Below are 14,098 nucleotides of genomic sequence, written 5' to 3'. Positions count from 1 at the left end.
AAAGAGCCCCACAGCTTAACTGTCTATGAAAAACATCCTCCACTCCTTTTAGTGGACAGTGAAGAGAGGCCCTTTTTACAGGGAAATTAAGAAAGGACAATGAGACCAAAAGGCAACAGCAAATTTGAAATGGAAGGAAGGGAAAAGGAGTATGTAAAGAAACAAATGGGAAAAAACATTAGCTTAGAGGAGCACACAAGAAAGGGTGTACAGACTTATTCATTAACCAAACCTTAAATTTTCTAACAGAAGTGACATAAAGAGGGCAGAGAGCAAGAAGAGTTACAAGCTGTTTCTGGTGTTCTTGTCCCCCACCCTCCCTTAAATTTCCAAGTACAAATGAAAAACCTTATGCCCTTTTAAACAAAGCACTCCCCAATTTGTCATTTGAATGGCTGCCATGACTCTTTCTTAGACAATAAACCCTACTAGTATCAAATATTTCTGAAGATTTAGCTTTGTCAACAAGTTAGCTGGTTTGGGCCAGAAAGCAGATATTATCTATTCAATGTTTTATGGTCCCCAGCACAGAACCATTGTGCTGGTCACTCCAAGTTCCTGCTGCTTTCATCACTCCTCCATTAGCCAGGGCTGGGAACTCTGTTCTGGGATAGAAGAGGCAGCACTTCATATATCTCATCCTAAACTTGTTCACATGCTCAGTCACAGTGAGCTGAGCTATTTCCCAGATAAAATACAATATATGGCTGAAAAGGGAACTTTCTGTCCCTTCCAGTGCTTGCTCTTCAGCCTTGGAACCCAGCTTTTAAAAGTCTGAAGCTTCCCCTCTGCTGGATGCTGGAGCATCTCCTGTGAATTTATTCCAGGATTTATTTCATATTGGCAGAAAATATTTATACCAAAACATGAAAATCTCTCATGTGTCTTGTGTCTAAGCATCTTAAGGCTCATCTACAAGGCAAATGGGTTTTACAGTGTCATACTATTATAAAGAAGGTATACATATGTAAATCCGTAGGCACTTTTGAAAAGTACTCCCCTTTTCAGCCTCCTCTCACATCACAAAACTTCAGGCACGATTGTGGTTAAGTTTGTTCATGTGCAACTTTGAGCCTTTTAAGGCTACTGAAATCCCCTGAAATATTTATGTGGCTCGAGTGTTGCTCAGAACAATTAGTTCACTGTGTTTCCTCCCTAATCAACATTTTCAGTAGGGGAAAACAGTTCACATTACAGAGATCTATAACCATGGAAATTTATGAGGCATAAATGTATTGGCAAAGAAAAAAATAAATCCTCTGAGGGTATTTCATCTGCCAGCATTCCAGCAAGATGCAGTTGGCAGGGTACAGAGTCAGAAACCACTCAGAAATAACTTGATCCTCACACGAGTTCTGTGAGACCCCAGATGCCTTTTTGGACAGGTCAGGCTCCACTTTCTGGATACCCCAAAGCACAGGCCACGTCCCAGTCTCACTGCCTGACATTTTCTATGCATTTTTTTAAGCATCCCAGGCTTGTAACTTGAGTCTGTTTCAAGTAGATCACTCAGAAATCAATTAAACAAAAGGTTTGTGACAGAGACAGAATTATGAACCTACATCTATGTCGATTAATGACCAAAAGATATGAAATTGACTGAAATAATTTAAGAAACAAAAAATGCTCTGCACCTGATGAGATGACAGACCTAAATTTTAACAGAGAAACTTAAATATTTATTTATTTATATTTAAATACTACTGGCCCACCTAACAATTGCATTTCTGTTTTTTCTTCCCTCCATTACCATCCCTCAGCATAATTTCCAATATATTCCACCATGCTGTACACAAGTTTGTGCTTGTGACCCTGAGACCCCTCTCAGTGTCCTCATGCTCCAGCAAGAGGCAAGTGCTCCATCAACACCATTAGTAAAGCTAATGGTTACCTCTTAACTCTCAAGCTGAAATTGCCTTCATATGTTTAATTGAAGTCTATAGGATAAGAACTACATAAATATACACGTTGTACAGGTCTGGTTTTTCTTACATAACCAAACAACTTGTGGAACAGAGAATATGTAAACAAACATAGATAACCAAACTCCTTGGCCAAACAGAAAATGTTGCATTTTATCTTACAGACCTGCCCAAGCCTGGCAGCAGCACATCTATCCCCACTGCCAGCTGCTGCTTTACAGAGCTGTGTGTGATTTATTTCACTGGCAGGCAGTCCCTACACGTGCAGTCAGACCTGGGATGCATCCAGAGCACAGCTCACAGCCTCCAGAGCTGCTCCAGGGACACCAGCCACCCCAAATCCTCTGGAAACTACACATGGTGCAAACCTCCATCACATCCTCTCACATGGCAGCTTGGAAAACACCACTGATGATGCACTTTAGATTTCTAGGAAAAAAAATTCTTTGTGAGTCTTAAAAATGCTCAGTGTACCCCTAGTCCAGCCAGCCTCCTGCAGGCATCGTTCAGAGCCAGCTAGTGAGGAAATGGACCTGTGGGGAGTGCGAGTGCCCTCCCCGATTATCATGTGTGCACAAACCAGTCTTTCTGGCTCAGCACATCACATCCACCCTGTGCTCACAGCCACTCAAATGGCAAAAGGAGTCATACTGTGCCTGCAAAACCGCAGTGCCAGCACGGGCACGTGTGCAGGGCTCGATTTTGTGCCTATTACACATCAACAAAACTATTTACTGTGCTGTGATTTCCAGAGCCACAGCCCCAGTGCTGTGCTGAGCAGGACAGAGCTGTCCAGAACCACAGGCACTGCTGCTGCTCTTTGTGGCTGCTGTGTTAGTGCTCAAAAGCCAGCACAGACAGCAAGGGAACAGGCAGCTCAAGCTTTTCAGGCAAGGTAAAAATCAAGTGTTATAGAAAAAAAGCAGGCAAGTCTTGAGGCACCTAAGATCTTCAGGTATAAAACTAAACCTTCATATAGAAGCACACGTTTAATAGAAAATTGTACTAAGTGTTGTGTTAGAGCAATCACTGCCCCAAAAACTGCATCTATTTCAACTGCAATCACAGAGGGAATGGAACGCACAAGCAGAGCAAACACTGCACACAGAACAGCAGTGGATGCCTTTATGAAAGATTGTTTTGATTCCATTTACCTGTTTAGCCACATGCTAATAGTTATGACCTTACGAAGCTGGGCCAGACACACTACCAAGAGAGATTTGAGATCAGTAAGAACACAAAGACAGGGATATGTTTAACAGTGTCTTTGTTATTTTTATCTAGAGCAATGTTTTGTGTGAAACCCAGTGTTACACAGCTAAGAATCCTCAGGGTGTGCCTGCCTCAGGAACCAGCCCCCAGTCCAGAACAAGTCATGTCATGGTACTGGTGCATGCACAGCCTGTGGGTTCACCCTGGTCCTGGTGGCCAGGACATCCAGAGCTCCACATCACAGGGTACCAGAGAGAGAGTTCCTCCTCAGGATCCATGCCAGGGAAGAGGCAATCCACATTAAAAAGTTTAAGAACAGATTTGATTAGAATCCCAGACCTCAACTGTACCAGTCTAGTGAGTGTCCAGCAAAACCACTTTTGTCCCCATGGGGCTGTGATAAGTGCTGAGACAGCTCTGCACTACCTTTGTTTCATTTTATTCCTCTGGGATAAAGGTGAGGTTTTTCAGGTGAGGTCTGTCTACCTGAACAGCCTGAGGAATGGAAGGGAAGGAGAGCATGTGAAAAACAGACAGTGCAGACAGCAGCATGGTGACATCACAATACTGGGATGCTGCTGGCAGTGCCTGGGCAGCAGCTCTGCCAGATCCAGCCTGGACTGGGCTCCAGCACTGAGGCTCTGTCCTGAAGTCCCTGCTGCCACGGGTAAAAGACACTGAAGTACCACACATCCCCAGCGAGAGAGACCATTTTTGTCTAAGCCTGGTACAGGGAGAAAAGAAAAAAATCAATGTAAAAAAATAGTGTATCAGAAAACAGTGGAACTGCACAAATGTGTACGTATATTAAGATATTCAAATAGAAAAAGTATATTAAGATACTCTTTCTACTCCTAGTAGAAACTCCTAATGTTTAGAACAACATTAGTGAGAATCATTTCTAGGACTAACAGTTCCCAGGATAGGGAAAAAAACACCCTTCTGCATAGAAGAAAACAAAAAAAGAATGTGTTTATTCAGAAAATGAAACCTATGTAAATTTCAAACAGACGTTCTGGAACACCGTATAGCAGAAAATCAATATTCACTCTATTTACTCTCTCTCCTACCAGTAAAATGAAAAACCCATTACTTTAAATAATTTGAAATAACTTTAAGAATTCCTCCTACCAGTCTCCATCTCAAAGAGGCTCTATGAAAAGGCTATCACAAATTACATAATTCACATTGATAGATTTTCTTCAAATATTGGAGAAAATAAAGTCACAGTCTTCATAGCTGAGTAAATTTTGCCTTTCCTTGCTGAGGTCAGCAGAGCTCCTGGTCTGGACCTGCCACTGCCTTGATGAGCTGGCTGAGAAGATCCAAATCATTTATTTAATGTGTATTTACACTCCAGTAACAGGTAAAAATTTTGTAAACGGGAAATTCTTTGGCGATGCTTTCTGGCAGTTTCATTTATCCTTTTATTTTCATTATCCTTATCCTGAAGTAATTGTCAAGAAGTTACAATCACGACCGACCGTGACTTACTTTTATCAAGTAACTGATGTAACTGAAAACAAGCAAACGCCTTTGACCAGCCTTCTGAAATCACATCAGGAAGGGAAAGCCAGCAGACAACAAGCACTGAGAAGGCAGGAGCTCATAAAACAACATAGTCCATTTCGCCAGAGGGCCTCCATCAGCCTGACTGGCTGTGCAATGTAAACAAACCAAACATTAAACCAGGACTGACATAAAAAAAATATTCCTCCCCCACTGGACAGGCAAGATTAAATGTTTATTTCCTGGACACAGTCTACTCTTTGTCTGAGTATTCTCTTAAATAGCAAGTGGCAAAGAATTTGAAACCTTGGAAAAAGCAGTGCTCCTGGAAAACTTTGAAGATGCAGAGTCGTGCCTGAAGGAACTCAGTGGGATTCATGACAGAGAATTCCCCGTCCCTCCCAGCCTGGCCAAAACCAGCACTGGGAAGACAAGATGAACACAAGATACTGAATGGGCTGCAAACCTCCTTGTCCCACCAATCCACTGGATAAACAGTCTTTTGGAAGCAGAGGTTCCCATTCCAATTCTCAGCAGTTTTATGTTTTGGTTTTGCTGTTAGTCACGAAGATGTGCAATTGCAGCAGGCAGCTGTGTCTCCACTGGCAGCCTGTCCTCCACCATGCTTGATGTGACAAGTGGCTGAGCAGGACAGACCTTTGCTAGGGGCTCTGCCAGCTCGGTGTGGGAGCTCTGCCCACGCTGCTCCTCTGGGGCTTCATGGCTTCATCAGTGCCCCAGCCAGCCTGGCTTCCCACCCCAGCTCCCTGGCAGTCCCGGCGTTCTGGCCCACAGGCTCCCACCTGGAGTAACACCAGCTTCAAAGCAACACTTTGCTTCCCTCCTCGGGATCAGCCCCAGCCCTTAATGCTCGGTCACTTCCCCAGTCATGTGCTGCTCATGAGGCATGGCAAAGCACCAGCAAGGTTTAATATTCCAGGGAAGCTTCCAGGCCAAGGTTCTCTGTTTTCCTTGGTCCTGCACAAAGCACTCTGTGATCAGATCAGGCATGGAGCCATCGGGGTAAGGAACACGTGGTGCACACAGGGCTGCTTGCCTTTTCCACAGGAAGGTAATAGAGCCCTCCCTAGCTGTTCACAGCCCCTGGGGATTTAACTGCAGGTTGTTTTGTTCTCTCTGTGCCTTCACCCCTCTGCTATCTGAACACAGAGAGGCTGCAGCTCAAGCCCGGGTTTACCTTCCCAGTGCCGGGCAAGAAGTGTGCTCACAGGCCACCAGCTATAGCCCAAACAGCTGGGCAAGCTCCCAAAGGCCAAACACATACTTGCTGTCCTTGAAACACACTAGTATTTAAACATCTGTTGAGACCTTGACCCTCTTCCACCAGCTCCTCCCTGAAGAAATACACAATTCATGGCAAGCAGAGCCTAACAGACCATGGATCAAAAATTTAATGTTCATTTTCTTTAGACTTCTATTCAGTTTCCAAATTGCATTAATAATGCAAGAACCTCGATGCGAGTGTCATTATGCCCAAGACAATTGTTATTTTTTAAAGATTTGATAGATTACTTTGTTTTATTTATATATATATCTATATTTTAAATCGACCCAAAGAAAAAAAGCTGCTGTGCAAACCAACGGCAAATAAAGAGCTAGCAAAGCTCTGAAATCAATCAAGGACTGCAGCATCGGAGGAACCACACGGCTGAAGCTGATTTCAAGGAAGCAGGAGGGGTTCCAGGCTGTTGAAGCCCTGTCCACTGGAGGGAGGTCAGGCTCCCGGGCAGCACCCACGCCCCACCTACCCCGAGGCACTACGGCCAAGCCTGGGCAGATGCGGTTTGACTCACACAATATTTTACAGCGTCCCTCAGGGGGCACAAACACCAGAAACACCACTTTATGTGCTCCACATGCCCCAAAAATGACAGAAACGAAAGCCGAGTGTCTTCCTGCACAGTGCAGAGACAAAGAAAGCGGCGCTTTGGCTCCTCAAGGCGGGGACGGCGCTCCGAGGTGTCACCTCCTGTCACAGGGGATCCCATCTCTGCATCTTCACCTTGTTCTTACCGACTAGCTGAGGGGGGGAAAGCAAGGTCTCGGCAGAAAGTGATCTCACTCCTGCTTGTTTACAGAGCCAAGAGGCATCTGTCTATTCTGGGCCAGGGGAGGCTGCGCGGAGCGCTGCCCAGGGCCGGTGCTCTCGCTGCTCCAGCGGGCTGGCCCTGCTACCGTGGGCTCCAGCAGCCAGCAGGTCACCAACAGGAGAGCAGCACACACACACAGAGACACACACATACAGACAGACACACATACAGACACACACACACACAGACACAGATCCCGAAAGCGCTGCCTGCCCGCCCAGGCTCGCTCCGAGCAGCACGATCGCAGCGCAGCAGCGAGCCCGGGCTGAGCTGCACCCCAGCCCAGAGGAAACAGCCGCAATCAGTGCGGCAGGGCAGGAATCGGCATCACCCATCTGCCCAGGGAGCTGCCTCAAAAACGAGGAAAAGACACAGCGAGAGAAGGAAGCAGAACAATTGCCTCTGCCCCGCTCTGAGAGAAAAGGCAAAGCAGTTAGTCAAATGAACACTTTTCTATATTTCATTCTATCTGAATAACACATTGTGCAAACCCAAGTCACCTCTCTGCATCTCTCCTTTCTTTACAGTGTTTCAAATGTTTGGGGTTTTTTGTTTGTTTTTCCACATCAACCTGTTGCAAAAAGCAGGATTAGAGTTTTTTAAACTGTTGTGCAGAAAGGAAAACAAACATTTCATTACTTTTTTTTTCCTCCTCAAAGACTGCCACCTCTCTGCTGTGCACGATGCTGTTCCCAGCCTACTGGCCCCCAGGAGATGGAAGCTGCCAGCCCCAGGGGAGGGATGTGATCCCCACTCATCCTTCCCCTTGATGCTGATGGGGTTTACACTTTTCAAGACGAATTCCTCTCCTTAGTCTCTGCCAGAAACCTTCCAGATGAGAAGCAGATGAACCAACAACTCTCACCACCAACATCCAGAATATTTATCAACCTAGACTTGAATAGTTACAGTATCAATAAATGTTGCTAGTGCTGATCCCCATCAGTCTTGTCCAAGTTTCAAGTAGTTACTATCAATCCCGGCCAGCTCTACTCCATGCCCAGAGACTCAGAAATGGCTCCTTATAGAAACTTGAGACAAAAATAGACAAAAAGGTGCAATAAGTAACTTCAACATTCACCCCGAAGACATTCTAGCCACAATAAAAGAGACCCAAACTCCTTGGGCACCCCACAGCCCACTCAGGGTGAAATGGAAGCAGGAGAAGGATTCATTTACTTCTGTCGCTGTCAGGCTTGACACCAAGAACAACCTTGACACAGCCTGCTGATCCTATCACCTCGAAAGAACCCCCACACCACATTTCCTCCCAGGAACCACATTTGGTGTGGTGCACGAGCAGGCTCTGGCAGTTTGTTGTAAGGGAGCTCCAGTGGCAGCAGATACATTCATATTCATGGTGGGTTTCATTCTTTAACTGAATAGAAAACCTGGACTCAGCCCAAGGACAGCACTACCCAGGAAGCCACAGTCATAAGAGGAGACAGAAGGCAGCATTACCTGGCCTTATCTGGCTAATTTCAAATTACTTGCAAATGTGCTTACATGCATGTAAGTAAAGGAGGGGATGGTGCTGGTCAAAATATTTACAAGCCTGGGCAAACACAGCGGCAGAAGCTCGGGGCAGTGCAGGTGTAGCTGTAGGCAGCAGCAGGTGCCCAGAGCACGGGGACAGAGCAGCAACACAACCACACACTCGGTTATGTCACACGTGGGTGTCACAGCACATTGGGGCTGTGGGATGAGCTCCTGCCTCAGCTCTGCCCCTGCAAAGGGCCACTTGGAGTAAACGTGTTTTCTCTCTTTACACCCCCACGTAGAGTGTGAAAATAAACCCATTGTCAGAGAAAAGGCTCATCTGTCCTACAGTTCCTTTGGCACACACAACTTTTTTTTTCCCTGTAAACACCCAAAGCCTTCACATGAGTTTGTGGCTTTTTTTAACTTTTTTTTTTCTTTTTTTTTTCTGTATGTTAGTTAAGCCTCTTTAGATTTAATGTGATACTAAAATGTATTTGTGAAAGGCCAAGTCCTCTGCAGCTACGTTCATAGGCCTTGCTATCTTCCATTATTAATGATCAACAGAAGGAAAGAAATGATGTTTGTCAAACATAAGATAATAGTCAGAAAGTAAAGGTTAAAAACAGCAGTCAAAAAACCCCTTTCAACCTCACAAAAATTAAGACTAGGAGAATCATGTCAAAGCAGCCTGAAAGTTTTCTGAGACTCTCTAAGAAATCAAATTTTGCACCACAAAACGTTTTGCAAACATTTCTCAGAAGCAGCTCGACAGTGCCAGCAAAAACAGCATCAGAAAAGAACTCCAAACCTCCTCCTTGAAAGCCAAATTCAGAGGCACAGATCCAAAAAGCAGCCTCAGAGGCTTCTTTATAAGAGCAAGAAATGACACGCACACACACATCAGACATGCCAAGGGAACACGAAAAAAGGGCTGCTTCCCCCATGTTTTTGCTTTCTCCGTTTTCCTGAACAGAAGTGCTGACTGTAAGAGCGGGCAGTTCACGCTACAGCAACAGAGTCTCTAACGAGGCTCCGAGTTCTGCAGTGCCCCTCGGAGCAGCCAGCCCTGGGAGTCCTTTATGTTCCTGCTGGCTGAAAGCTCTCGTTTAGCACTCTTTGTCTCGCCCGTCATTTCTAAAACAAGCCATTCCCAGCGTAACAATGCCATATCCCCAGTTCCAAAGCGCAACAAAAAGGAGGAAGTGTTAAAAAATGATACAAACGAACAAAACAAAACAAAGGAAACTGGCCCTAATCTCTGAAGCGAAATAAATCCACCGCCCCGGAGGAGGAGAACGCGGCACCAGACACGTCCGGGGGGCTCCCCAAGCCCGGGGCCACCCAACCTCCCGAAGGATGCTCGCTCCTCGCCCCACGGCAGAGACCCCGCTCACCTGGGCTGGGCTGGGCAGGACGGGCTGGCGGCGGCCCCGCTCCCCGGGCTGGTGTGGGGCTGGCCCGGCGCTGTGCCGGGGAGGGGAGGGACGGCCGGGGAGCTCCGCTCCGCCCCGCTCCGGCCCGGGAACCCTGCTCCGCCCTGCTCCGCCGGCTCCACCCGCTCCGCCCCGGAGAGCCCCGCTCCGGCCCGGGGACCACGGTCCGGTTCGGTCCGTGAGTCCCGCTCCGCCCCGCTCCGGTTCGGTCCGGGAGCCCCGCTCCGGTCCGGGAGTCCCGCTCCGCTCCGCTCCGGTTCGGTCCGGGAGCCCCGCTCCGCCCCGCGGACCCCGCTCCGGTTCGGTCCGGGAGCCCCGCTCCGCCCCGCTCCGCCCGCGTCACGGGCCCGGCCAGCAGCTCCGTGACTTGTCCGGGATGCTGCGGCCCCGAGCTCACCGGCCCAAAAATGAAACTACAGCAGCCGAGAAGAAACGGTGTTAAGGAAAGGATGGCCAGAGAGCTCAGTAGAATCGGGCGAAGCAACTGACAGAAGCAGAGGACACAGTCTCAAGTTGCGTCAAGGGAAAATTAGGTTGGATATTAAGAAAACGTTTTTCACGAAAAGAGTGATAAAGTACTGGAATGGTCTGCCCGGGGAGGTTCGAGCGTGGAGTCAACATCCCTGGATGTGGCGCTTGGTGCCATGGTCTAGTTGAGGTGTTTGGGCACGGGTTGGGCTCGATGATCTTGAAGGTCTCTTGCAACCTTGTGATTCTGTGAATTCTGTGAAGTTACAGATAAATAATCCTGGTAAACCCTCCCGAATGTTGCGATGAGGACACGGAATGGGGCTGTGGTGTGCGCTGCCAAGAGAGCACACACGTGTGCTCTGTGCTGTCATCGTTGGGATGTGCTTGGCATCTCTGCATGAGCCAGAGCTGTCACACGGGGCCTGTCACAGCAGGACAACTGATGGCACAGTCCAGGGCAGCAGTGACAACACGCTCCCAGTTAATGGCCACGGACTTTACTGGGAACACAAAAATCACTGGAAGACCTTGGGACAAAGAATGCTGTCTTCATCCAGCATCCAGTTTTAGCAATATTTTCATTTATGCATCATTTTCCTAGCTGATAATAACCCACAATATTTTAAAAAGATGGTTTTACAAAGAGAGCTTAAAAAAATGAATCCATTCTAGTTCTTTTCCACTTGTAGATACCAGACAAAGCATGCCCTCATATCATTACACGGGTAAGACTCAGGAGACAGAAGTACACACTCTTTTAGCCAGCCATAATCACACAAGAAACAGCACTGAACAAGTGATAAAACTTCTGCACACAGATTTCAGCGGGGCAATTTTTTTCATGAGGGAAAGCAAACAGAAGACCCATAACAGAGTGTATTTGATCTGAGACAGGGCAACTAGAAGATATCTCACAATATGCAACAGCCAACTTCCTATGCCAACCACATGGTTGTCTTCCAAAGTACTTTACCTCTCCATCCCATTCTGTTCCACACTGGATCTCACCTCTTTCTAAGATACAGTTACAGGACTGATTACTTCTTTTGCTTAAAATATTAATTAAAGCTACAATTAAATATTTATTCCTGGAAATTTTTTCTCCTTTGTTTTGTGTGCCAAATCTGCTTTTTCCAAGGTGGAGGAGGATGAAGGCACTACATGAGTGAGCACTGTTCAGGCAGTCTGGGAGTACAGCTGTGCTTTCCTCGAAGGTTCAGCTCTCCTGACTCATCCCTCTTGCTTCCCTCTCCCCTCTGCTCCCCAGGCAGGAATGCACAGCCCATGGGAGATCCATGGTGATGGATGCCCACAGCCTCAGGTGTGTTCAACAACAGGTGGGGTTTGAGGGACCCTCCTGTGAGAATGTGTGTGTGTGTACCCCCAGCTGCCACAGGTAGGAAATGGGATTTTGCCTGCCTCTTTTTCTCAACAACTGCTGGAGACAGGAGAGGTTCCAGCTTCCTCCAAACTCCAACTCGTCTCCCTCCCCTTCTCCTTTCTCTCAGTACAATTACTGAGGTCAGTGAATCATTTCCAGCCCACGTGCCTACCTTACTCCTTCTGTCCCTGTGAGGGGTGGCCGGCAGCAGGGCAGCTCCTTCCCAGGATGCAGGCAGGGCTGGGAATCTTCCCTAAAGCCAGAGCTGCTGGGCTGGGCCAGCAAGGAGCAGCTCACAGCTGGGAGGAGGGCAGGAGGAGGTCCAGAGCTGCAGGACTCGCCTGCCTCTCTCCTTTCCTGCTGGATGTTCTCCTGCTTACTCAGACACAGCTCTGGGCTGTTGCGGGGACTGATTACTTCCCTCAGCAGTCCTGGCAGGGGAAAAAAAAAACCAGAAGGGTTTCTTGATAGCATAGCATCATTATACCCCTTTTCATTCATTTAAAGTATTCAAAGTGCAATTACTTACACAATTTGAGTCAAAGAAATGAGCGTGTAGGGGGGAAATGTATCAGGTAATGTGATTCATTATAATGGTGGGTGATACATGTCCCTGTGCAGCAGGAAGGATGAGGTGGCTTGAACAACTCTTAAATAATTAGACGGGTGCTGCTTGTCAACATGAGGCCAATATTGCCCACCTCTATTAAAAAGGCATGAATTGGTTTAAGATTGCTCTACATATCACAAAGGCAATCCTGATTTCCAGTTCCGGACTGGGCTTCAGAACTATTTAATCTAAAAGCCATGGTTGGCACAAGCACAGAGAGTGTAGGCTGGACATGAATGAATTGTGCCTGGAAATTAGGAACAGGTTCTTAAAGATTAGAGCAATAGGATTGTAATAGAGAATAATAGGAGGAAAAATAACTCCTTGAATATGTGGCATATTAGGTATGCTTCATTCCAGAGTGCCCTATTGCATTTCATGTTCCATTGTCCAGTCCCAGTGCTGGCTGGAACCCACCATTGTGCCAGCCCCAAAGAGTGGCATCTGCCTTTCACTTAAGGCTGTTTACTATATAATGGGATACACTCATTCTATTTTACCAGATCAATTTTTTCCTACCAGGCATCTGACAAGTTACTGTGTGCTCTCACTATCTTAATCATCTGTAATTTTGAATCATGCTTCAGATGAGCTCTGTTCAGTTTGCAAAGCGTAGGAACTGAGGACGTCTTTGCTGTTCTCAGATAAATCATAGCAGCAAGACCCAGGGAAAAATGTTCATAAAGAAATGGATCTTCCTCTGTGGTTAGGGTTAAAATTCAATTCATGTTAACTAAAGGTAGAAATAACCTTGCAAATTGTTTACAGAGATTTGAAACAATAAAAACAAAGCCCCAAATGGCCATATAGTCATCGATAACACAGTGTACTAAAAGTAACACTAACACAGCCTTCTCAATAAGAATTTAACAAACACCTTTCCATCTTTTCCTCAGGGCAGGATTTAGTCCCCAAACTTAGTTTTCAAATCCAGAGTACTCTTAACAGCAGGGTGAGAAATAAGTTCCTGAGCCCCACGGCCAAGCTTGGGACACAATGTCATGGGCAAGAAGTAGGTCAGCTCCAAGCTGTAATCACCTCCCATTTTGTCATCCTGGAAGGTGTAGCAGAACCCTACCAAACAGGTATTGCTTAACTCCTAATCTGGCCAGCTGGCTATTTCATTTGGCTAGTGAAACAGTGAGAGCTGCATGAGCTTGCCTTGAGCAGGGGTACCTTCGTACATTCGTTTTTCCTTTTCTTACACTGAAACAGTTCCAGGTTCTTTGTTAGGAAACCAGGAACTCCATACCAGTGCAGAAGTCATCAGTGAGCAGGCTGGCAGGTGGCACAATCCATCCAGTCACTGCAGATTTTTTTTTCTCTTTGCCGGCTTTTTTTCAGGTTCCACTCCTTCTAAAGAAAGATTATGTTTATCATGAGCATGAAATCTGTCAGAAGCTACACAGCTACCAAACATTTTAAGGTCAGTCAGGCTATCCCTCTGTTGGTCCTGATACAATCACCTAACATTCAGCTTTTAAACCTGATTTTTCAGATTGTTTGTCTTCCCAGTCAAAAGCATAAGTTTTTTACTTCAGGAAAAATAACGTTTATGGATTGTGCTGAAGTAGAAACACAGAAAAGCTGAGCTTTTCAGCAAGGTAAGCTCCAGGGAAATTGGGATGTTTTAAGACCACGTCTTGCCTTTTTGGTGATTTTACTTCTCATGCAATAGGCTTCCTTAAAAATAACACAAATCCATTCTAGTAGAAAAACACAGCCTTAAAGAAGAACTGTTTCTGTCATTTGCTTTTTATTTTGTTTATATTGATTATCTGACACTAATAAAATACTGTCCCCTGCTCCCTGCTCTTCAGCTGCCATCTTCTACCTCTTCCTCCTGTTGTTTGCATTTACTCTCAGTTATCACCAGCTGTCTCACTGGCCACTCTGCTTGTCCTATGGAGGCTGACATCCCTCAGCCTCTGCCCTTCCTGAAAGCTCCACCTGTGCTTCCAGCCATC

General features: G+C 46.4%; 1 protein-coding gene across 2 annotated transcripts in view; it reads right to left on the bottom strand.

Moving 5' to 3' along the window:
- The window catches only part of CARHSP1 (calcium regulated heat stable protein 1), a 36,641-nt gene extending 24,667 nt beyond the window's left edge, over nt 1-11,974 (bottom strand). Inside the window, exon 1 of one of the 2 annotated variants that reach the window (XM_014894570.2) lies at nt 11,694-11,974. The gene's annotated coding sequence lies outside the window, so the exon portion shown is untranslated. Of the gene's footprint in view, nt 1-9,630; nt 9,752-11,693 lie in introns of those variants that run through there. The other variant, XM_088174472.1, reaches the window with a different exon arrangement.
- Between the last annotated feature and the right edge of the window lie 2,124 nt (nt 11,975-14,098).

Source organism: Sturnus vulgaris, chromosome 16 (genome assembly GCF_052056855.1).
Source record: "Sturnus vulgaris isolate bStuVul1 chromosome 16, bStuVul1.hap1, whole genome shotgun sequence".
NCBI lineage: Eukaryota > Metazoa > Chordata > Aves > Passeriformes > Sturnidae > Sturnus > Sturnus vulgaris.
Note: the sequence above shows the minus strand (reverse complement) of the source record. Positions and strands in the feature narration are given on the sequence as shown.